This window comes from Polypterus senegalus, chromosome 3, assembly GCF_016835505.1.
Source record: "Polypterus senegalus isolate Bchr_013 chromosome 3, ASM1683550v1, whole genome shotgun sequence".
Classification (NCBI taxonomy): Eukaryota; Metazoa; Chordata; class Cladistia; order Polypteriformes; family Polypteridae; genus Polypterus; species Polypterus senegalus.
Window position 1 is genome coordinate 231504299 of NC_053156.1, and position 23205 is coordinate 231527503.

General features: G+C 38.2%; 1 protein-coding gene across 2 annotated transcripts in view; it reads right to left on the minus strand.

Annotated features, from left to right (window-relative positions):
- The window catches only part of syt2a (synaptotagmin IIa), a 422896-nt gene extending 401583 nt beyond the window's left edge, over window positions 1-21313 (minus strand). Inside the window, exons 1-2 of one of the 2 annotated variants that reach the window (XM_039748716.1) lie at window positions 21225-21313; window positions 20962-21029 (exon numbers count right to left, since the gene is read on the minus strand). The gene's annotated coding sequence lies outside the window, so the exon portion shown is untranslated. The other variant, XM_039748715.1, reaches the window with a different exon arrangement.
- Between the last annotated feature and the right edge of the window lie 1892 nt (window positions 21314-23205).

A 23205-nucleotide genomic window follows, 5' to 3' on the forward strand; every position in this document is an offset into this window, starting at 1 on the left:
CTGACACACTTTCCACACAAAACTCTTCACTCTTTCTGTAGCCAATGTCAGAAGAAAGAAAGAGGAGTTTTACTGCATACATGGAAGAGCCACTCCAGAAAGCAGGGCAAGCCAGGCAATGCCAGATCTACTGTAGGGTACTAACATTCATACCTCTTAATTCATTCATCTCTTCACTCGTGTTGCAGGAAGATAAATCAATTCTACGGCAACAAGTAAAACATCACTCTGTCCCAGGAATACCAACACAACAAGAAAGCTTATGGAAAACCCATCTGAAGTCAAGGACAATGCGCGCAACATCACAAAGAAGAGATACACCTGGGAAACCCGACGGACAAAGGAGGAGACATGCACTGCACACAATAAGCTGTCAACTGCAACACTAAATGGTGCATAGTGGCTAAATCTCGCAACTTCACAGTCTAGGGATTCAATTCATGTGGAAACTGCAGTTCTCCCATAGACTTTAGATTTAGGTTCACAGATTACTCTAGTGTCCTGGTGTTAGTGTGATGAATTTTGGACTGGCATCACATTCAAGTCAATTGAAGGTATTTTTGTTCACTCCTCTTCACTGAGTACAGGCTCCGGGCACTTGCAGAACTTTCTAGCTATAACACAATAGCAGAAATAATTAAAGTAGACATCATTTACATACATGGACACACACATTAGGTGGAACACACCATGAAATAAAACAAAATTCAGTATGATTAACATAATTAAAATCATGACAATCCAACACCACTAATATTATACTTGTCATATGGCAATTGAGTGGTGTAATGCAAAAACTCCAGTCTGCAGCATTGCTAGAGAAAATAAACCTGTCCAGGTGTCCACAGTCATTTTTTAGAGATTCTAAATGAGATACAAGGACAAACAAGCTGAATGAAGTTAATGTTTTCTTCTCGATTATCATATATATTTCATATGTTCTTTTTTCTTTTTTTCAATTTCATTGAATTTATTTAAAATCAAAAACATTCCATACAAGCAAGTCAAGTTTTACAAAACTAGGTTCTAATTAAATCAACCCCCACCCATGAGAAAGAGAGCTAAGCTAACAGAGTAAAACTTTATCAGTTGGAAAAATAAATAAATTAATAGAATAAAAAAGGGAAGAGAATCCACTTCCTCAATTTAAATGCTTATTCTAAAATGCTATTGAATAGATCCTCCCAGTTTTTGAAAATGTTTTGTATAGATCCTCTAAGTGAGAATTAGATTTATTCCAATTTCAAATAGTATACCCACTGACTTAAAAGAGGTGAGTTAGGATTCTTCCAGTCGAGCAAGATAAGCCAATAGTGAAGTAAAGGCAATTACAGTTTGTTTGTCCTTCTCCACTTTAATTCCATGTGGGAGTACACCAAACACAACTGTTAGTGGATTAGAACAGATTGTGACACCAAGGCTGTCTGAAAGGCATTTAAAGATTTTGGTCCAAAATGATGTTAATTAGAGGCACGGCCAGAACATGTGGCCCAATGAGGCTGGAACTTGATTGCAATCTTTGCAGGTTGGATCTTGCCCTGGAAACACTTTGGACAACTTTAAATGAGACAGATATGTTCTTACAGAAGACAAAATCATGCTTTTGGAGACTAAGGCCCACTCGCTGCCCACTCACTTGGTATTCTACAGTATTATACAAGTTTGTATTGGCCAAAAAGATGAAATCATTTCAATTCTTGAATTCCAAGGCTCCTAGTATCTCTCATGTAGGCCAGGAGAACCAGTCTGGCAATGTAGCAGTGGCATCAAGTGCCGCAGCAGTATACTAAGAAGGGAAACAGAATAGAGAAATATCAGCAACCATTCATAATGATTGCTGGGGCATTACTAAAACATTCATGTAGATTATTCTACAGATCTGGAGCCCTGTAGCAAAGGTTCAATCCCCAGCATTGTTTTATTAATTACATAATGTGGGATCCCTCCTTCTGCTCCTCAAAGCTATGATGGATTAATCTTTCTCAAACACCCTTTTTAAATCACTGGCATAAAAACATCTTTACTCTATAACTTCACTTTTTACTGCCAAACAATAACCCTATTCCACAATATGAAAGATGAGCACTGTTTCCTCACAAAGTAAGAAAACAGGGTTCAAACCCATGCATGGCTCCTACACCTATGGAGTTTACAGGTTCTCCCTGGTTGTGCATGAGTTTTTTTTCAAAGTATTTTGTTTTCTTCCCACTTGTCAAATACAGGAATGTTAGATTATTTGATTGTTAGTTTGACAGTGTCCAGGTGTCCCCTGCTGGCTGGGTTCTTGTCTTACACCCTATGCTAATGGGTAGACAATGGCATAGTCAAGTAACTAAGTTCAGAAAATGGATAGCCAGGAAAAACTGGTGTTTTCAGTAGGCCTTCAAACAAGCCAACTCTAAGATTTAACAATGAATCCTCCTTGAATGCCAGAAGTGAAATATCTTACAGAGTTCTGATATTGGTAGGCTGAAGTGACAAGTTTCTTAACTTTAAGCAACAGAAAAGTGTAGTGATATAGGGTCAGTATTTAGATACCCAACCATTCCTCTATCCATTAATTTTCAAGCCTATTTAATCCAGTCCAGCGTCTTGAGGACTGGATAAAATCCTGAAGGCACTGGTTGCAAAGTAGGATCCAGTTCTGGATAAGGATCCAGTCCATCCCAGGGCCAAGGTCTTTTTCTGTTATGCTTTGATTTTAAAGAGGTGGGAGCTCCCAAGTTCTTAACAAAATTTTTGCCTTCATCAAAACTCCTGTCTATAAAGACACTGTGCATGATGATTTTATTTACTTATTTTTTCAATTGTCCAGGCATTTTTCTTTCTATTCACCCATTTTAAACCTATTTTTTCTGCTATTTTTTGTATTTATTCATTGAGCTGTAAATCCTTCTAAAAATTTACAAGCATTCAGTTGTACCCCGCTTTTGCCTATTCAATCCTGATCTCCTTGGGTCTGCATAAAAATACAAGAAAGTATTTGGGTATCACTGCACGTGTAAAACACCTGGGGCCTCATGTTTAAATGGTGCATACGCACAGAAATGGTGCGTAAGAACTTTTCCACGTTCAAATCACGATGTATAAAACCTACACTTGGCGTAAAGCCACGCACTTTTCCACGGTACCTCATGCCTTGTCGTACGCAAGTTCTCCGCTCGGTTTTGAAGACTGGCGGCACCCAGCGTCAAAGCAGTGCTACTGTTCTTGTGTGATTACTCATTATTTTCATGACGTGGCTTTATAAATACACAGAAACTAACCGCATATTGTTTATTAGTGTAATGCATCTGATTGTAATTAACTCGTAACAATATAATGGTCCAGGGAACAGCCATAGTATTCCAAATACCATAACTGCTTTAGCGTTGTTACTCTCACTTCTTCTTCTTCTTCTTCTTCTTCTTCTTCTTTCAGCTGCTCCCGTTAGGAGTTGCCACAGCGGATCATCTTTTTCCATATTTCTCTCACTGCACGACTCGGAGTATTTATATCACTGTATCTGAGTGTGAATCACAGCAGCAGCTGATCGGAAAGAGAATTATCGGTATACAGCTTTAAGGACACGCTATCTCAGCCACTGCAAAATGATTTAAAGCCTTTCCTGTACGGACCTCGCGGTTCAGAAACAGTTTAATCCCAAGAACTTTAAATGCACTCAATCAATTGCTCCTTGTAGAACAGTTTGTACTTATAAGTACAATCACCCCACTGTAAACTTGCACTACAGTTATAATATCTCACAACCTGGGCCACTTTATAAAGCGTATTTACATATGATGACGATATCATTTTTAAGGTGAAATGCAGCAAAATATGTTTGTTAAATTATACACATAAAACTTTAACTTCATTTAAATAATCTATATTCTTCACTGGGAGTGTCGTGAAGGATAGAATAATTAAACATGTACTACGAAGATATTTCAATGTTCTTTAAATGTTTTGAAGAATCGGCTAAGCTTACAGATGGCTTAACTTCTATTACAGAGCTGATTGTGTGGCGATCAGTTACTTGGGGAAAGAAAAGCAAGGACTCTTGGGGCCACGCCAATATATATTGAATATAAAACAGAAAAGAAAATAACAACACAGCTAAAAACGCAGCGACAAATTTCGACAAAAGATAAATGCTTGTCATGAGCATGAGGCTCATGAAACACATGTTTAATAATGTGCTTTAGCTCCTATCATCATGAAAATGACATCATGTATACATCTCAGTATTTTAGTTATTCAGAGAGCTGTAATATCACAAATGTAATGGACTCTGTGTCCAGTTGGAGGAAGAGAGCCAGTTTAAGAAGCAAATAGTGATTCACACACATAGATCACATACGAGTAGAAGATCAAATACACAACAAAGCATTTAACGTGCTACTTTAATTACGATGTAATTTTGAGAAACTGGTTAATTAAACGATTTTAAGATGAAGTTTATAATGTTCTACTAAATGACAAAATAAACTACGTGATTAAAGTGGAAAATTCGAGATTAAAGTTGACATTTCGTGCTTTTTCCCCACCGTGTGCCTTTTTCTCTGTACCCTAATAAACTTTTATATGACACTCAGACAGTGGGCTTACAACTCTTCTTTTCACGGCAACTTTGATATGTGACTTCTTTTTTATTTCCGGCACTGTGTGATTTTGTGAATGTGAGCTTTCAAGTTTCTTCAACATGCTATGTCTTTCGATCAACTTCATTTTGTTGATTATACCACGGTTTATTTGAACAAATAGTATGTTTTTCCTTTGCCTCCACTTGGTATTTGCTGAAATTCTTATATTTTCCCCGTGCTTTTCCCATTGTCTTTTCACAGAAGGCTGCGCTTAAGGGCGATTTATATTGATTTGCATATTCAAATAGGAGTAATTCTGGGAGGATTTGGGGCGTTACAAAATGCGCGTGCACGAGCGTTAGTTTTCACACTGATCGGGATTTATGTAACGAAAGAACGTGGAAGTTGGAGTACGCACAGATTCCTGCATCTGGATTTTTCTGTGCGTAAGCACATTTCGGCTTTTGTGCTTACGCCATGTTATAGTGCGAGTTCTACGCATGGCGTTATACATGAGGCCCCTGCTCACTAGAAAATAAAAGTTGGTTGTTTGTTATTCCAACCACCCATTATGAAGCCATCTTTATCTAGTGCAAGACCATGGGATTCAGAGCATATTGTCCACTTGGTGCAATTATTTTCATTCATTTATTCAATCATTTATGAACATCCTGCAGCAGTGCAGACAAACCTCTGCTCTTGCAAAACAAAATAATCCGGTGCTGTTTTTGAAATATATTGAATAGTTAAACTTAGGCCCATCAGATGCCATTTCTTTAATCAGTAAATGAAGAAATGGACAAGCAATAAATTGTATTAGACACACTTACACACAGGTTTTGAATATCCACCTCATGCCATTTCTTTTTGCTCAAAATGATATAATAAAAGTACCAGATCGTTCAGTAAGGGAATCACAGCCTACCTCTGTCTTTGCTGCTGTCTCAAGGTCACTGCTCTCCAAACTACTTTAAAGCCACACTCAGGAAAAAGGCTGCATGCTGACTAATGTGACGGCAAAGATGGAAGAAAAAAAACACACGTTTAGACTTAGATTATTATAATAAACCGCTTTTCTGTTCCATGGGCCTCCTGGGGTAACACAGAATTAAAGTGGTTTGAAACAGAAACACACAAGGCTCTGCATCAACAATTAACAAACTGGAATGGGTTTCTTACACATTTTATTTTCAGAACAGTAAACAGCTTGATTTGCAAAAATTTAAATACTGACTGGTTGCATGCCTAGGAGATTTCTAGTGGCCTCTTCTTGATTGATGCAGCTACTTAGAAATGTGAAACATTCCAGCCCAATAGTTCCAACAGTGCTTCTCAGCAGTCCAAACCCATTATGTCCTCAAAACTGCCTCCACTCAAGAGCATCAATCTGTGATCAATTAAATGAAATTAAATTAGTGGGATAAGCGTTCATCACAGGAAGGCATGGACTCTCCCATTCAGAAAATGCCATCAGTGTTGCCCAGTGATTAAGGTGCTGAATTATACACCATGAAGTTGTTGGTTAAATCCTACTACTGCCTTGCTGTGTGAGCCCAGCCAAGTCATTGAATGAGACAAGGCTAACAAGTAAAGGACCTTTGAGGAGGTGTTCTTAGTGAAGGGTGCTACATACTAAAAGACTAGCATGGTTTTACTATTCATAGTGCGCCGGCTAATCTGGAGGTCCAGGTTCAATTCTCCCTTTCAAGTTATCTTCCTTGTTTTTAAATATCTTTTCTTCATGTTCTTCAACTGTTCTCCAAAATTAGATTAGATTAGATTAGATTCAACTTTATTGTCATTACACATGTATAAATACAGGGCAACGAGATTCAGTTTAGCATCTAATCAGAAGTGCAAAGAGCAGAAGTGCAATAAATATAGTATGTGCATATTATGTACAGTTAAATACGATATGTACAGTTAAACGCGATATGTACAGTTAAGAGCACAGTGAAGATGGGAATAGATATATAGATATATATAGATATACAGATGTTCTAAATGCGGATGTGGAGGTTCAACGGGGGACTGAGTTCAGAAGTGTGACCGCTGTGGGGAAGAAGCTGTTCCTAAACCTGCTGGTTTTAGTCGGAAGGCTCCTGTAGCGCCTTCTGGAGGGGAGGAGCTGGATGAGTTTGTTGGCTGGATGAGAGGAGACCTTAAGAATGCAACGAGCTCGGCGTAAACATCTCTTCTTGTGAACGTCCTCAATGACCGGAAGTGGAGTCCCTATGATGCGTTGTGCGGTTTTCTCCACCCGCCGCAGTGCCTTGCGGTGTAGGTTATATGGTAATGCTGAGTTGACCCTGTATGAGTAAATGTGAGTATAATGAATGTGTAACTATATCTTCAAATAGACTGGCTCCCCATTCCTCACTCTTAGATTACACTTTGTGTTACGGGAAAAGTCGCTAGCTTCCTGAACCCTTGTGCAATGATGAGTAATTAGTTGTTAGTCTGCTGTTAAAATGTACTTCCTTTTGCTTTGTTAGTTTTTCAAGTTTGACTTGAGAGGTACCTGACTTGTGCCCACTGCTACCAGGAAAGGACAAGCATTACCATTACCAAGTTAGTGATGCCAAAGGTAAACTACCAAAGTACTGGGAACAAACAAACAAAGACTATAAGAACTTGTAAATTTCCACACAAATAGTACCTCAACCAAGAACTGAACTACAGACCCTGAATTCATGAGACCCCTGGGCCACCTAGAATAAAACTCACATGACAATAAACTAAACAGGTCTCTTTATTAGACTCACTGCAGCAGACACTTCTTCTTCCTGTTCCACTTAACCACCTACTGACAATTATTCTTAACTATATATAGTTAAGTTTAACTACTATATATATTCTTAGTTTTATATATTCAAAACAAACTCCATCACCAGCTTGAGCCACTCCCCTGGAAACTGATGAAACCCAGAGCAACTGCTCAATCACCACAAATCTCAGACCAGCAGTGATCAGTAGTATAAAAGTGCATTAACAACTGCACAAAAAAAAAAAAGCGTTCACGGCACCAACCTTCAACAGCACAATGAAGCAGACGATGGTAGCAGAATGAAATCCCCAGCAAGTCGCAACAAATACAAAATAAAATGTTGTGTCCTACTGGCAGAAATGTTTAGAAACTCCAGAAAAAATACATAAGAAAAAGTTTGTCACCTGAGATGTATCACAATTGTATATCTGGGCAAAAATCCAACTTCATGGCTTCTGTTTTGTGTTTCCCATGCTAGTGAATTGTTGATCCCTGCTTCTCCTCCAGATGTCTCTTCCTGGTTCTCTCTTCTTACCTTTCCAGGTTGAATCCCCTTTCAGCAAATTCTTCGGTCAGTGCAGCATCTCCTCCATAAAGTTACAAGTCCCCTCTTTCTTTGTAACAAGACAAATTCACAGCAGCCAAGGAGTGAACAAACTAACATCAGGCTGCTAGTCAATATGGCACTCACTCACTACACTACAAGCAGCTTTGCTTAAGTAATACAACTTAATTTTGTGAAGTCGGGAGTTTCACATTCAAAAAGCAGTCAATCTGCATGAACATTAAGTACAAAAGTGGATGAGAACATGGAAAGACAAGAATACAACAAACTGTTGAAATTTAGTAAACTAAAAATAAAACCGCTGAATTACCAACAAGTTTAGAAGACTCAGAGCAACTTCATCTGCAGCCTCTCAATACAGTAGGTTTAGAAAATTCAAAACAGCTTTACGTGCACCCATCTCAGTGAGTTTTGAAAACTCTGTGCCTCTCCATTTGCAGCCCTTCAATAGTAACAAGCCTGTTGCATTATGCTGTAATGTTTCATTTTTGTATATTTATCTTTCACAGTGCCATGTTTTAATTGCATAAGCAGTCACTTCCTTGGAGCTGTTATGGACTTATTCCTTGCTGCCTTTGCTGTTATCTATACTAATAAAAGGCAAAGCCCTCACTCACTGACTCACTCATCACCAATTCTCCAACTTCCCGTGTAGGTAGAAGGCTTATTCCTTACAGCTTACTCACAAAAGTTAAGCAGGTTTCATTTCGAAATTCTACGTAACGGTCATAACGGTCGATAACGGTCGACAACGTCCACCATGTTGAACTTTCTTATTCATGGCCCCATCTTCACGAAATTTGGTAGGCGGCTTCCCTGTGCTAATCGAAACCAATGTATGTACTTATTTTGGAGGTATGATGCCACTGTCAGCCGCCATATTGAACTTTCCAACGTCACTAATTCTCCAACGTGCCGTGTAGGTAGAAGGCTGAAATTTGGTACTTATTTCGGTGGTATGATGCCACTGTCAGCTGCCATATTGAACTTTTCAATGTTCTTTGTTACTTATGGGCCCATCTTCAAGAAATTTGGTACGCGGGTTCCCAACGCTAACTGAATCCTACTTACATACATATATACGTCCATAGCCTGCAGCTCGGTTGCCGTGTGAGGCGGCGTTGGATCCCCCATCCCAACAACTCCCACGTTTTTGGCTGCCTGCCTATATAAAGCCGTTCGTCACTCCAGTCTCTACATTCCCTTCCTTGCTTCGCCACTTGATTCACGTCTCCCTGCTGATAACTACAGCCTTTTTATTTAATCCACGGCTTCTCCGCTGTTTTATTGTTATTATTTATTACGATTATAGTTATTGTTTAGGTATTTTAGACTTACTTTACATTGTTCAGATACCCATTTCCTTTATCGTTCCAACCGTACCCCCATTAACATGTCTATCGAGGTGATCACCATCGATCAAAGAACTGTCACTTACCGAGTGGTTTCCATGCCCGGAGATGGCACCTACCTTTTCCATTCTCTTTGCTACATATTGCACAGCCATATCAGGCTCACTCTTGATATCCGGAGAAACATTGTGTCTTATGTATTGAATGACTGGGACAGGTTCAAGGTGTGGACTGATGACAGTACAGGAGATAATTATACTACACAGGAGCACTAGAAGAGTGAAATGCTTAAGCCCTTCACTTATGCATCTGCATGTGAGTTGATGGCTGCCACTGAATTGTTTGGTTGTCGCTATCAAGTGTACCGAAATGGCCAAATATTTTACACCTTTTGACAACTGCCAGTGCCTCTTAAACATCTTAGATTGACAGGTGACGATTTCATTAGTGGACACTTTGATGTTTATGAATGTTTAAACTCTCAAAAGCTGGATGTGAAGTTATCGATGAAACCGGTTGTATGCTTACAACGCTTGACAGATGCCGAATGTCACTTCAACACAAGTCCTGCAAATACTGTCGTAATTGAAACAAACCATGAAACTCAAACCGATTATGACAGCAGCAATCCAAGCTGTGAGATTTGAAACAAGATTACTGTTCACATGGCCAACTGTACGTTGCATGCTTAAGAGTAAGCTCAGCGCACAGTTACAGCTTGGTCATATTACAACCAGAGGGCTGAACTCACAATGTGGTATACAAAGAGATCCTTAACAAATAATTATTGGTATATTTTCCCTCAGTTTAAAAAGGTTTAATTTTTTCTTAATAAAAATTTTAAGGCAGTACTTCGCTGCTGCGAAGCGCAGGTATTTTGCTAGTATTAGAATACAGTATTGCCTTCTGTTGGAATTTAATTTGCACCTTATCCTATTCCTTTCAATCCTTTCCTTGCCTATTTCATATTTGTTTTTCCCTAGGGGGAGGGCCTTCATTTATCGCTTATTCCTCAGGTGCCCCACCAATTACAGCAGTCACCTGAGGCTCTATTTAAGAACCTGCTGCACCATCAGTTCTTGGCTGAGGTATTGATTGGTAACAACTCTTTGCAGCAGGCACACCTCTTGGTATTAAGCCTTTGTATCATTTTTATTCTTTGCTTTTTAAGGAATTGATTAATATTTTCTTTAGGTTAAGGTATGTAATTTTGCATTGTTTATTGGGTGCTTGTACCCCAGCATATTAACCTTTTTCTAATTTATTTTCAGTTTGTAATTTATTAGTAGGTTTGAGTTCTAGTTTCGATCATTTGTGAGGTTCATTTTTTCTCCTTTTTAAGTTCTCTCTTCATTCCCTTTTTTATTAGTTTAGTTTCTGGTGTTCCTTTGTTTCTCATTGAAATTTATTTGGATATTTTATTTAGTTTCCAGGATAGTTTACTTTTGTATAATGTTATATTTTCCTCTTTTGGGTTTGTTAATTTTTTCCAGTTTGTTTCTATATTATTACAGTCATATGAAAAAGTTTTGGAACCTGCATAATAATTTACTCTACTTTCAGCAAAAAAAAATAACAGTGGTATGTCTTTCATTTCCTAGGAACATCTGAGTACTGGGGTGTTTTCCAAACAAATATTTTTAGTGAAGCAGTATTTAGTTGTATGAGATTAAATCAAACGTGAAAAACTGGCTGTGCAAAAATTTGGGTCCCCTTGTAATTTTGCTGATTTGAATGCATGTAACTGCTCAATACTGATTACTTGCAACACCAAATTGGTTGGATTAGCTTGTTAATCCTTGAACTTAATAGACAGGTGTGTCCAATCATGAGACAAGGTATTTAAGGTGGTCAATTGGAAGTTGTGCTTTCCTTTGACTCTCCTCTGAATAGTGACAGCATGGGATCCTGAAAGCAACTCTCAAAAGATCTGAAAACAAAGATTGTTCAGTATCATAGTTTAGGGGAAAGCTACAAAAAGCTATCTAAGAGGTTTAAACTGTCAGTTTCAACTGTAAGGAATGTAATCAGGAAATGGAAGGCCACAGGCACAGTTGCTGTTAAACCCAGGTCTGGCAGGCCAAGAAAAATACAGGAGCGGCATATGCACAGGATTGTGAGAATGGTTACAGACAATCCACAGATCACCTCCAAAGACCTGCAAGAACATCTTACTGCAGATGGTGTATCTGTACATCGTTCTATAATTCAGCGCAATTTGCACAAAGAACATCTGTATGGCAGAGTGATGAGAATGAAGCCCTTTCTACACTCACTCCACAAACAGAGTCGCTTGTTGTATGCAAATGCTCATTTAGACAAGTCAGATTCATTTTGGAACAAAGTGCTTTGGACTGATCAGACAAAAATTGAGTTATATGGTCATATCAAAAAGCACCTTGCATGGTGGAAGAAGAACTCTGCATTCTAAGAAAAACACCTTCTACATGCTGTCAGATTTTGTGGAGGTACATCATGCTGTGGGGCTGTGTGACTAGTTCAGGGACTTGGGCCCTGGTTTAAGTCGAGGGTCGGATGAATTCAACCCAATATCAACAAATTCTTCAGAATAATGTTCAAGCATCAGTCACAAAGTTGAAGTTACGCAGGGATTGGATATTCCAACAAGACAATAACCCAAAACACAGTTCGAAATCTACAAAGGCAATCATGCAGAGGGAGAAGTACTATGTTCTGGAATGTCTGTCACAATCCCCTGACTTGAATATCATCAAAAATCTATGGGATGATTTTAAGCAGGCTGTTCATGTTTAGCAGCCATCAAATTTAACTGAACTGGAGAGATTTTGTATGGAAGAATGGTCAAAAATACCTCCATCCAGAATCCAGACTCTCATCAAAGGCTATAGAAGGCATCTGGAAGCTGTTATATTTGTAAAAGGAGGCTCAACTAAGTATTGATGTAATATCTTTGTTAGGGTGCCCAAATTTATGCAACTGTCTAATTTTGTTATGATGCGTATTGCATATTTTCTGTTAATCCAATAAACTTAATGTCACTGCTGAAATACTACTGTTTCCATAAGGCATGTCATATATTAAAAGGAAGTTGCTACTATGAAAGCTCAGCCAATGATAAACAAAAATTCAAAGAATTAAGAGGAGTTCCCAAACTTTTTCATATGGCTGTATTCTTTTTAATTATTGCCATTTTAATAAAACACCTCTTTCACGTCTACTTTAACATCTACTCCACACCTGCAAAAGGGTGACATGCTCTCAGTTGTGCTTGAGGAATCTTTTGAACTCCACTCATAGTTTTTCATGTCCCTCATTTGATTATGACTGTTGCATTCTTGCTTTATGATGAAGGCTTCTTTTTCTTCTATTGTAGCATTTGCACATTGAATAGGCTGACCTTTATTTTTATGACTGGATCAGAGTTTCCTCCAGTTTTTGATCCTATCAGTTAACTGTACATTTTTGCCAGCTATCACAATCGCCATGAATCCAACAGCTTACTCAATGCTTGGGGCCCAACAGACAATTTGATACCTTGTGGTATAGACAAGTGTTGGCATCAAGGCACCGTCACCTTCCATCAATGCAACACCTTTTCTTTGCCCTGGTCTCAAGGCTTTGCGCTCACCACAGAACTGCCATTTTTAACCCACTGCTCATTCCTAGCACTTTATCCTGCCAAGCATGTCAAACTTATTGACACAGTGATACTTTTCAAAGAAGTGCACGTGCAATTTGGAAGAGGAGTGCATTGATGTACTATCATTTTGGTTTTTGCATTATACTTGTTTGCTCTCAATTATAATTTTTCTAAGCATCTTTCATGAAACTCTCATTTATTTATAAGCTTACTTTGAGATACTGTATATTTGTAGACGTGCTAAATCTCTTGTATTAGCTTTGTTTCTAACACCTAAAACAGGCAGCTCTATGAATGCTTTATGTAATACGAGTCATCCATACATGGTGTACAAAGACATCAAAAGTAGTAAATATCTTGTGAAGTAAGCTATGGCAGAGCCGTTTACACTAACACATTAGTATATCATGAAGATCTGGATTTTAGGTTGTGGCCTGTATGGGGGGTTTTTTGAGGTGTCTCTAAACCTAGAAAGACTCAAAAAAAGGAGAAACATCATTTGATTGACCTTTCCTTCATGGCACTGCAGACACATAACTATAAGCATGTGCCTGAGATGCAGGCATGATGACTGACAGTAAATGTGTAGCCATGCCTTTACTGTGTGACTTTCATTCAGTTGACATTCCCTTTTTATCATTTGGCAAATATTGTTTGTATTTTTCAGTGACAAATGAATAATAATTTGTATTCATAAAATGTTTGTAAAATTTTTTCATTTGCTTTATTTTCCAATAGAATATGAGCTGTGGTACAGTACAATTATAAATGGCAAAGCTTTTCATGTGACCATCCAACAGAAAAAATATTAAATATTCATTAATGGGTTCATTTACAAGTATAAAAGCAAAGATTAGTATTTCAATAAAAATATGATCACAAAAAAAGATTAATTAATTTAAGCATTCCCAATAAACTCTCTGAAAATTCTCACTTTTTGTATCCTGTACATTCATTCATTTATTCCTTTTCAAGATACAGTGTACAGTAATTTCCAGAAGAAAGAAAGAAGATGCTGTGATAAATTACTTTAAAAATGAACCATTATGTCTACAAAAGTTTAATCAATACTGCTCATATTTATGGTATTATAATTCAAACTGAAATCAACAATAGATTTAAACTGAAATCATTAAAGAATGAAGCATCAGTGCTCCAGGCAGCACATTCTTCCCAATTCTAGTGCCATTTCTCAAGGTGTTTTAGCTGCTTTCGAACTCCCAAAGATAAGCAAGTTAAGCTGACTGGTTTCCTTCATGTTGACTCCTTGCGTGAGTAAGTGGGCTCTGTGATGGACTTGTGCTGTTTACTGTTTACTTCCCTAAAAATAGATCAAGCAGGTTCGATATACTGTATGTATAATTTAAATTCATAGCTTAAATGAACCCACATCGTTTCTCTGTTTCAATTTTTTAGTATTTAGGTTATGGTTCAGAATTATTTAAATTAGAGACAGAGTTTCAACATTTGGAGAAGTCAATTTCAATCTAATAAATCAGCCATCTTCACATGTCAAGTCATTTTCTAACCCACTTAATGCAGACCAGGGTCGCAGACAGTGCTGGTGCCTTTCCCAGCTAGCATAGTGAGAAAGGCAATAACTAACTCCAGAATGCGTGCCAGTCCATCACAGGGCAAACACACTCACATGCATCAACACACACACACACACACACGAGGGCCAATTTAGTGTTACCAGTTCATCAAACCTGCATGTCTTTGAACTGTGATTAGAAACTGGAACACTTTGGAGGAAACCCACGAGACATGGGGAGAAAATAGAAAAGCCAAGAAAGTACATGAACCCTGGTGTCCTTACTGTGAGGCAGCAGCACTATGATACAATACAATCTATTTTTGTATAGCCTAAAATCACACTAGGAGTGCTGCAATGGGCTTTAACTGGCCGTCTTTGGACAGCCCCCTTACCTTGACTTTCTAAGAAGACAAGAAAAAACTCCCAGAAAAAAACAAAACCTTTGAAGGGGAAAAAAAATGGAAGAAACCTTGGGAAAGACAACTCAAAGGTAGGTTGGGCATACAGTGGCTGTCAAAAAAGGGGATAAATACAATACAATAGAATACACTGAACAGAACACAAGCAATCCTCTATACAATACAATAGTACAATAGTAATATTACAAATACAGACCAAAATTCAGCAGTAGATGATATCAAATAATATGATTCAGATTTGTTTACAGTCCTGGAGACTTCTACAATCAAGCTTCTTCCCCTTATTGGCCATTCCACAGCTTAGTCGGTGCTGGGCTGGCCAATCTGATGAAAGGACCCTTCTACTTGATGCTACCACTACCCTATGTCAATATAAATATATTTATTTATACATACAGCTGATGCCTTTATCCAAGGTGACTTACAAAATCATGACAGTTACAATTGTTTACTGATATTTTTTACACCTGGAACACTGCTAATGTGTCGCACAATACTACAGGGCTGGGAAGTGACCCAGTTATTTTGTGGTTTAAAGTCTATGGTCATGGAATGTAATATATTTTGTGACTGGACGCTAGCAATATGGTATATAGAAAACCTCTCTAGCAGAGAAAAAGTGCCTGACTTGCAACAAGCAGAAATGGCAGCTTGTGAGCAAACACCATGTTTGTGGCTGTGTGTGCATGTGCTGCATGACCTAGATGACACTATGAAGATACAGTAGGTGTCAGTTTTTCAATTTTCTTGATTTTAATGTAAAGAAAAGTGAGATTGTTAAATTTAGGATCTTTGACCTGCATGGTGCCTTTGATTATAATCTTGGTCCACTAGCACCATACATTAAACCATGTGCTGGGAATTTAGGTGTGGTATTTGAGAGTAATGGCAATTGGAAATAAATAAATAAATACATTCTGTTGTTAAGGCCTGCTTTTTCAAATTATGAGTATTAGTTAAGATCAAGCCCTTTTTGTATGTTGCTGATTCTGAAAAGGTGACTCTTCCATTTATTTCTTCGCAACTGGACCACTGTAACTCATTATACAATGGAGCTACACAGCAATCATTTTCTCGTCTACAACTGGTTCAAAAAGCTGCTACTAGGCTTATGATGGGGACACATTAAACACGACCATACTTCTCCTATATTAGCCTCCATTCACTGACTTCTGGTTTGTTACAGAGTTGATTTTAAAGTGTTATTGTTTGTTTTTAAGTGCTCAAACGGATTAGCACTTTCCCTTTTTTCCCAACCTCTTAAACTTTTATGTTCCATCATGCCACATTAGGTCCTCTGATCAGACACTCTCAGTAGTTACGACTTAAGCTTAAAGGTAAGTATTCTTTATCAAGAGCCGCTCCTAGGCTTTGGAACAATCTACCTGCTCATGTCAAGTGTGCAACAACTGTGACCATTTTCAAATCCAGGCTGAAAACTGATCTTTTTTCTTTGGCTTTTAATTAGAATTGGTTCCTTTAATATCTCTATGGTGTTTTATGCTTTATGTCTTGTGTTTAACTTTATCCTATCTTAGAATGTAATTCTTTTTGCCTTATTTATTTTAATGTACAGTGCTTTGGTGAAAGTTGGTTGGTTGTTTTAAATGTACGTTATAATTAAACTAACTGAAACTAATCAGTTGACCCAACAGTTGGCAAAGAATTCTGTCCATGATCAAACAGAAAGGGGATGCCAGAGGAAAAAGCCACAAGATAACGACAAGTCCTGGCTACTGGAATGTCCCAAAAAGGAATACACAGGACCATGCTGTCCCTGTAACAGATGTGTGGACACTACTCTTTAATGGTTACAGAAGGATAAGGGGGTCTAGGACACCAGGTTCTCTTAAAGAGAGTTCTAGCCTTTTGTCCATGGGTCTGATGAAAGGCTGACCCTGACACTAGAAGTGATTTCAGGACCTGGCATGAAATGATCAAGAGAGAGGATTTAAAACCATGTCTCAGCCAGAGGCTAAATGCGTTGAGTAGAGGCTTTAAGGTAAAGGCGAGTCTAGAGAGGGGAACAGTGTGAGAGGCAGGAGGAAAGAAAGCCAGTGCAGTGTGGGCTAAGTATGGCGGTCACCCCAATGAACTGACAAAGGTTTAACAGCCCAGAGAAACTGTTGGGTTATTGCTTTCCTGTTTTTTTTCCTCTCCATGTACACATTTCTCGATGATATATTTTAAATCCTGTTTCTGTGACACAGTTGGTTTTCATTTCAACCAATGTATTTATCAGAAATTATCTTTGCACAACAAAGTTGTGTTAGCTTTCAAAGGAAGTAAACAAAATAAAATATTCTGTTTCTTCCTATATTTAAAGATATTTTTGCTTGATCACAACAAAACATATGATTGACTTTCCATGAAAGTAACCTGCGTAAAATGTACCCGTTCAGTTTTACAATGGATTTGTTTTGCACCTTGTCTGAGCTGTCATAAGCAGATAAGCAATCCAGAAACAATTAAACAGTTAAGTAAATTAACTAAGCAATACAAAAACAGAAAGGAAACAGATAAACTTCAGGGTAATAAAATTTGTAAGAAATGTATGGTGTAGTTTTGAAAATTAATAAAAAATGGAAAACTCATTTTAGCTGTGTTTGCCCCAAATTACCAAAGTTCTGCATCTTTTAGTCTGCTTCATAGAATAGTTCAGGCAATAGTGTGACGTGTGTTCAAATAATTCCACAGTCCAAATATCTTTGTTTCAAAAGTTTCAGAAAAATTCAAAGCAATCAGTTCACACAAAAACATAGAAAATTGATATTACAAAGAAAAGAAAAGTTCTTTTTTAAAAGAAAGTTCTGTTTAAGCTTACTTGTCTTGTTTCATTTGGTCATACAGTCATATTATGTGTGGAGTGGTCAACACGGTCAGAAATCTGTATTGCAGTGTCCTATTTGTATTTAACTATCAAACAATCTAACAGTCTATTGTAAATGTGAGACTTTCTGTCTTAATTAACACTCAGTTTTACAGGAATATAGGAATAGTTTTACAGGAAAGTTCTATTTCATGCTAACTTACAAGAGGTAAAAGTTTATAATTTAATCTATGTAACTATGAGAAACTGATATTCTACTGAAATTAAGAAGACACTGTCAAGCATGTGAGCATAGAAGGCAGCTAAATGGACCAAAAGAAAGGTAATTCCACACCAAGCCAGGGGGTGGCGGGGTGCAGACCAAACACGGGAAATTCTGCCTGGACCCGATAACATCATTTCTGTTCCGTCCCCAATTACATCACTTCTGGTTCAGGCCACTCTGACATCATTTCCCCCAACCTACCTTAAATACCAGTCAATGTCCGCTTGTGAATTCTGATATGTTTTGGACTCAACCTGTACACAACTGTATTACCAATTTTCATTTCTTTGCTGCCTTATTCAAGTATGCGGGCGGTTGCCCCAAACCTTTTTCTTGTGTTAAGGTGTTTCCTTTCACAACACTTATATTAACTTTCTTAGATTCACTCTTACACTCAAATTGGATATTTCCGATTTTCCATATCGCCCATCCCCGGGTTTGGTTAATTCAATTAACTGGATATGTAATTGAAAGAGTTTGTTAATTTCATTTCATTCATTTTGTATTTCTTGATATTTGCCAGTAATAAAGCTGTAGTGAATGAGTTAAACGGGGGCACTCTACGCGCCAGCCACTTCGCGTTTCTGCCTCTCGCGTTGTGAACAGGGGGGCTGAACGCACACTAAGGAGAAGCGACTGCTCCTCCGAAACACTCTCTTAAACAGTGATACTATGGGAAACAAACACCTCCTCTATGCTCCATCAGCTGGCTTGCCGCTGCTGCTGCTTGTGCCGTGCTGCGTGATCTGCATTTCGTGCAGTGCATTGAACATTTAAAAGCCTGTACAGCAGCTGTCCTTTTGTCTCACTTTCTTGTCTCGCGGGACATTAAAGTGTCTCCGAGAAAATCATGTCTCGACCCAAATTTTTTTATTATTATAGAGAATTTTTGTCAATCAGTCTGTGACATAATCTGAGAATATTTTTTGAAATGAACACAGCATAGAGAAAATTGCTTTCTCAATTTGCAACACTCAAGGGTCTCAAATGACCCATACAATATATTTTAATTAACAAAAGGGCACCTTGCTTTGTCCTGTTCTAATTAATTAATGCTTATATCTTTGAACAGTGTAGGACATCTGTAATTCATGTAAACAAGCATGCTTTTCTGTAACATCCTAGTCTGCCACTTTTACTCTGCAGTCAAAATGCACTGATAAGCTCATCACGATTCAAAGTTCTGCAAAGTGCACCTTTCTTACAGTATACAAAATGCTCACACACTTCAGAAAACTGCACAAAACAAAACAATGTGTGTAAAATAAAACATTACTTCTCTCCCTCTTCCTGCCTCTCATGCTAGAAGTTCATCGGAGACGTTGAATGAATCCAAAAGTGACACTCATTTCACTCGCACATGTGCAGTGTGCAGTTCATATTATTATTATTCATCATTTGAATCATGATTATACTTTCTTCACTTCTGACTTTGTACTTTTAATGTTTTTCACATTTTGCAGCATAAAAAATAGATTTAATAAAAATGTAATTTTTCAAGCCAAAAAGTTCATTGTTTTTTGAGAAAAAAATACAATGCTAAGGAAGTAAAAAGGTATTCAAAATTTTAAACAAGAAGAATACAAAAATGAAAAGACAAAAACAAACTGTTGCCTCAAAGAGACTGCCCAAAATGGAACAAAAAACAAATCTGTAAATCAAAAAATCTAATTCCAGAAACCAAAGTCCAAAACCAAAGAAACAAAATGAAAACTTACACATCCAAAACAAAGAATCAAAAATCCAAGAAACATTACCTGAACAAACAAAGCAGGATAGCCAATGCCTCAACACTGGGCTGAGGCCTCTCAGATATTTATAAAGGGTTAGGATGAACCCACAGCTGCTAGGTGTCAGGGGTTATGCACTCTTGGGCTCAAAATACAGAGAATAAGGAACACATTCAAAAGGATGAAAGCATCAAAAACAAAAAATAATAACGAATGAGACTTAAAAAAAACCCATTAACATTGGAAAAAAATACCAAATAAAAAAAATAAACCAATTTTTCGATAGAAAACAGAGACCAGGTATAAGGCCTTATCGTACCCATAACATAGCAACTAACAATTGTTAATGCTTACCAGTTGGACATGGATTTGGGACATCTGATTGTGCAGCTTTTACATGTTTAAATTATTTTTGATACTCAAAATGAGTCTTTACATATTAAATATAGTGCCTAAGGATTTGCTAACCTCATTGGATGTCTTTTACTAATCTGAGTCACATGGCCACTGTGGATCCATCTTAAACTGGACTATTAAAACGTGTGGGTAACTTAGAGTTAGATAGAGCAGATAGAGTATGAGCGAGTACATGTATGAAAGTAACATACATATCTTTACGTGGCAGGGTGAATGTGACTAGGTGGCGACTGAATTGACAGCATGTATCTTAGTGATGTTTTCTAACGGATAACAGCTTACACCTTATGAAAGTACATGCGCATGCCAAACACTCATATTAATCAGAACATATCACAAAACTTTCGATACCCACACTTAGAGTTTCCTCAGTTTCCTTACATAAACAGATGTTTGTGTTTTTCTCAGTTGGCAGCCAAGACCTCAACCTTAACAAGTTCTTGCCTCCAACCATTCTTTGCCTCCAAGGCTACTAAATCTTATAGGGACAGCTTCAGCAAGTTTCTCTATGGCTCATAAAAAGTTATGCTGAAGTTGCTTTCACTGCTCTTTGGAGTTTGCACAAAATGACCTTCAACTGACTGTTTTCATATGTCAAGCATCCATTTTTCACTGCAAGTTATGCCCAACGAATGATGCAGCAGGATAAGTGAGCAATTAGCACCTTCAGAACACTAGTAACAACTTTGGTTCAATATAAAAGAAGAAAAAAATCAGTAAAACTCATTCAATATCCCTGAATCGCTTATGGTGTCCCCTCCTACTTATTGACCTTCAAGGTACATTTTTTTCTACAAGCCAGTATTTCAGTTTGTCTCGGAACTATGACAATTCTGTCCAAGCCCTCAAGAAACACTGACAGCGATGGAATATGAAAGTAATTGCATCTTACCGAACAAATGTCCCCGTCTCAGGTGGTAGGTAAACTTCAGCAGTCTCTTCTGGCCACTTTGAAGGACTCTTAAAGAAAGAAAAGAACATCTACTCTTCAAGATGCTGCATACCACTGTCCCCCATAGATGTAGAAAGAAATGACAAATTCTATTCGCTGAGGCAGTGCTGCTTGCATTTACTATGAGTCTCCTTCAGTCACTGACTTGCTTGGGCATGCAGGCTCTGAATCGATTAAATCACTTAAAACACGCGCACACACACCTCTGTCTGGAGACTATAGGCACGCTGCAGTTTTTCCTGGCCACTAGCTGATGTACCACTGCTGTATTTTCCAGCTGTGCCACCCGATTGGCTGATATGCTGTTCAATAATGAAAGTCCTTGCTTTTAATTGGGAGGGGGAAGCTTTTATGGTGCATCGTGGAGTCTTCAGCAGAGTCAGAAACCCCCCCCCAACCCATTAAGTGCCCGCATTGAGGATTGCTGAGCTCGGCAGTTTCAGCCTGACAGAGAGAAAGAGAGAGAGGGAGAAAAAAGAGAGAATCAATGAAGTACTAGGACGAGCAGAGGCAGGAGGCAAGTTATTATGCAGGGTTAAAAGAACTGGGAATCTACAGCATCAATTAAACCACTGGCTCAAGGCTCTGCGGAAAAGTGAAAAAGCACATGCCCATTTGCTGCCTGGGTCAGATAAGAGGAGTTTTTCAGCACAACCTGATCTTATGACTGAGGACTCTAAAAAACATGTTCTTGTGCATTTGTGCATCTGTGCTGTAATTATGTAAGGCCAAATAGCTGAGCAAAAGGCATTATAAGACATTTTGTAAAGTTAATCCAGTGAAGATTCAAGTACAACTAGCATTCTGGACTAACAAAAGAAAAAATCATAAATGTCTAAAATAAATCCAAGTGCCTACTACAATCATTTGAAAGGAGAAATTAGCCTTAACACGATGAGCACTTTCTCCACAGGATACTGGCAGCCTTATTTGAAAAGTGCCTGGAGCAACTTGCACTCCACCAGGCAATAATGACAGGCGGCAGAATCAGGCTGCTGAAAGTAAAGGTGAGAACCACTGGGGGGACCACAAGCAGCACAAGTCACCACATTAAGAAAGTGGGAAGACATCTTCTGGGAGATCTGGTGTCTAAATTGGCTCGGAGAAACTTAGCTGGAGTGGCACATAACATACAAAGTGAGCTCTTCCAGGAATTAACCACACGGTGTTTAATCTTTCTCTTTTGGGAAGGGTTCAGATACTGACTTGTGTTTTGAGTGAAGTAGCAGGGTGGCATACAGACAGATGAGTATACAGAATGCATTGAGCAGCGCTGGAGGAAACAGATGTTATACCTCATTGAAACAGGCATGGAAGAATATTGACATATGGATTGAAGACCTGAAATGGGCCAAAAGTTCAGACAGGGAAATGAAAACTGTCAAATCAAGTCATCAAACAAGAACCAAACAAGTGAAAAAAAGTACAAGCAGATAGTTAAGAAATTCAGAAACAAAAGCGTTTATCCACAAACTTGGGTGAAATTTTGTAATGTGGTGGGGGCAGCAATATGCTATCAGCACATGTTCCCAATCTTGGATGAAATAACTATTGAATATGTGGGTTATAAAGGATCAACCTCCAGAAACGCACACAGCAACTGACCCATACATCCTTAGTGACAGAACCAGAAAATGGCAGTGACCCTAAAAACAAAATGGCTACAAGATATAAATTAATCATACTGCTAACAAAATGTAACATACTGTAGATCAAAACTAATACGAATCTACAGGAATACTATTTATCTAGTACCTTAGATCAAAAAAATATTTTGAACACAAAACATTTTCAAAAAAAGGCCATTTCATAACAAAAGAAATGTGGTGCCCTAATCGACTGAGGTCAAGCTGTGGATGCATCTCTAGACAGTTAAATGCTGCTGTCCTGACTGAATGCATCTGCATGTGGTTGCTGTCCATGCTGTGATGTCAACCTATGTCTGATGCCAGTAAGGCATATGATGCTACTTGTTTTTGGTTCAAACTTGTTAATTTTGCTCCAGTACTCTTGATCAGTTGTTTCAAGAGCAGGTTGCTGAAGGTTCCGAGCCAATGGAAGCACCAAGCGAGAAGTAAGGACAGTGAGTGCTCTGACAGGCCAAGAGACAGGGCACACCTAAAACACAATCACCTGGCAGCACTGAATTAAAGATTAAACTGAGACATCAGCAGCCAGACACCC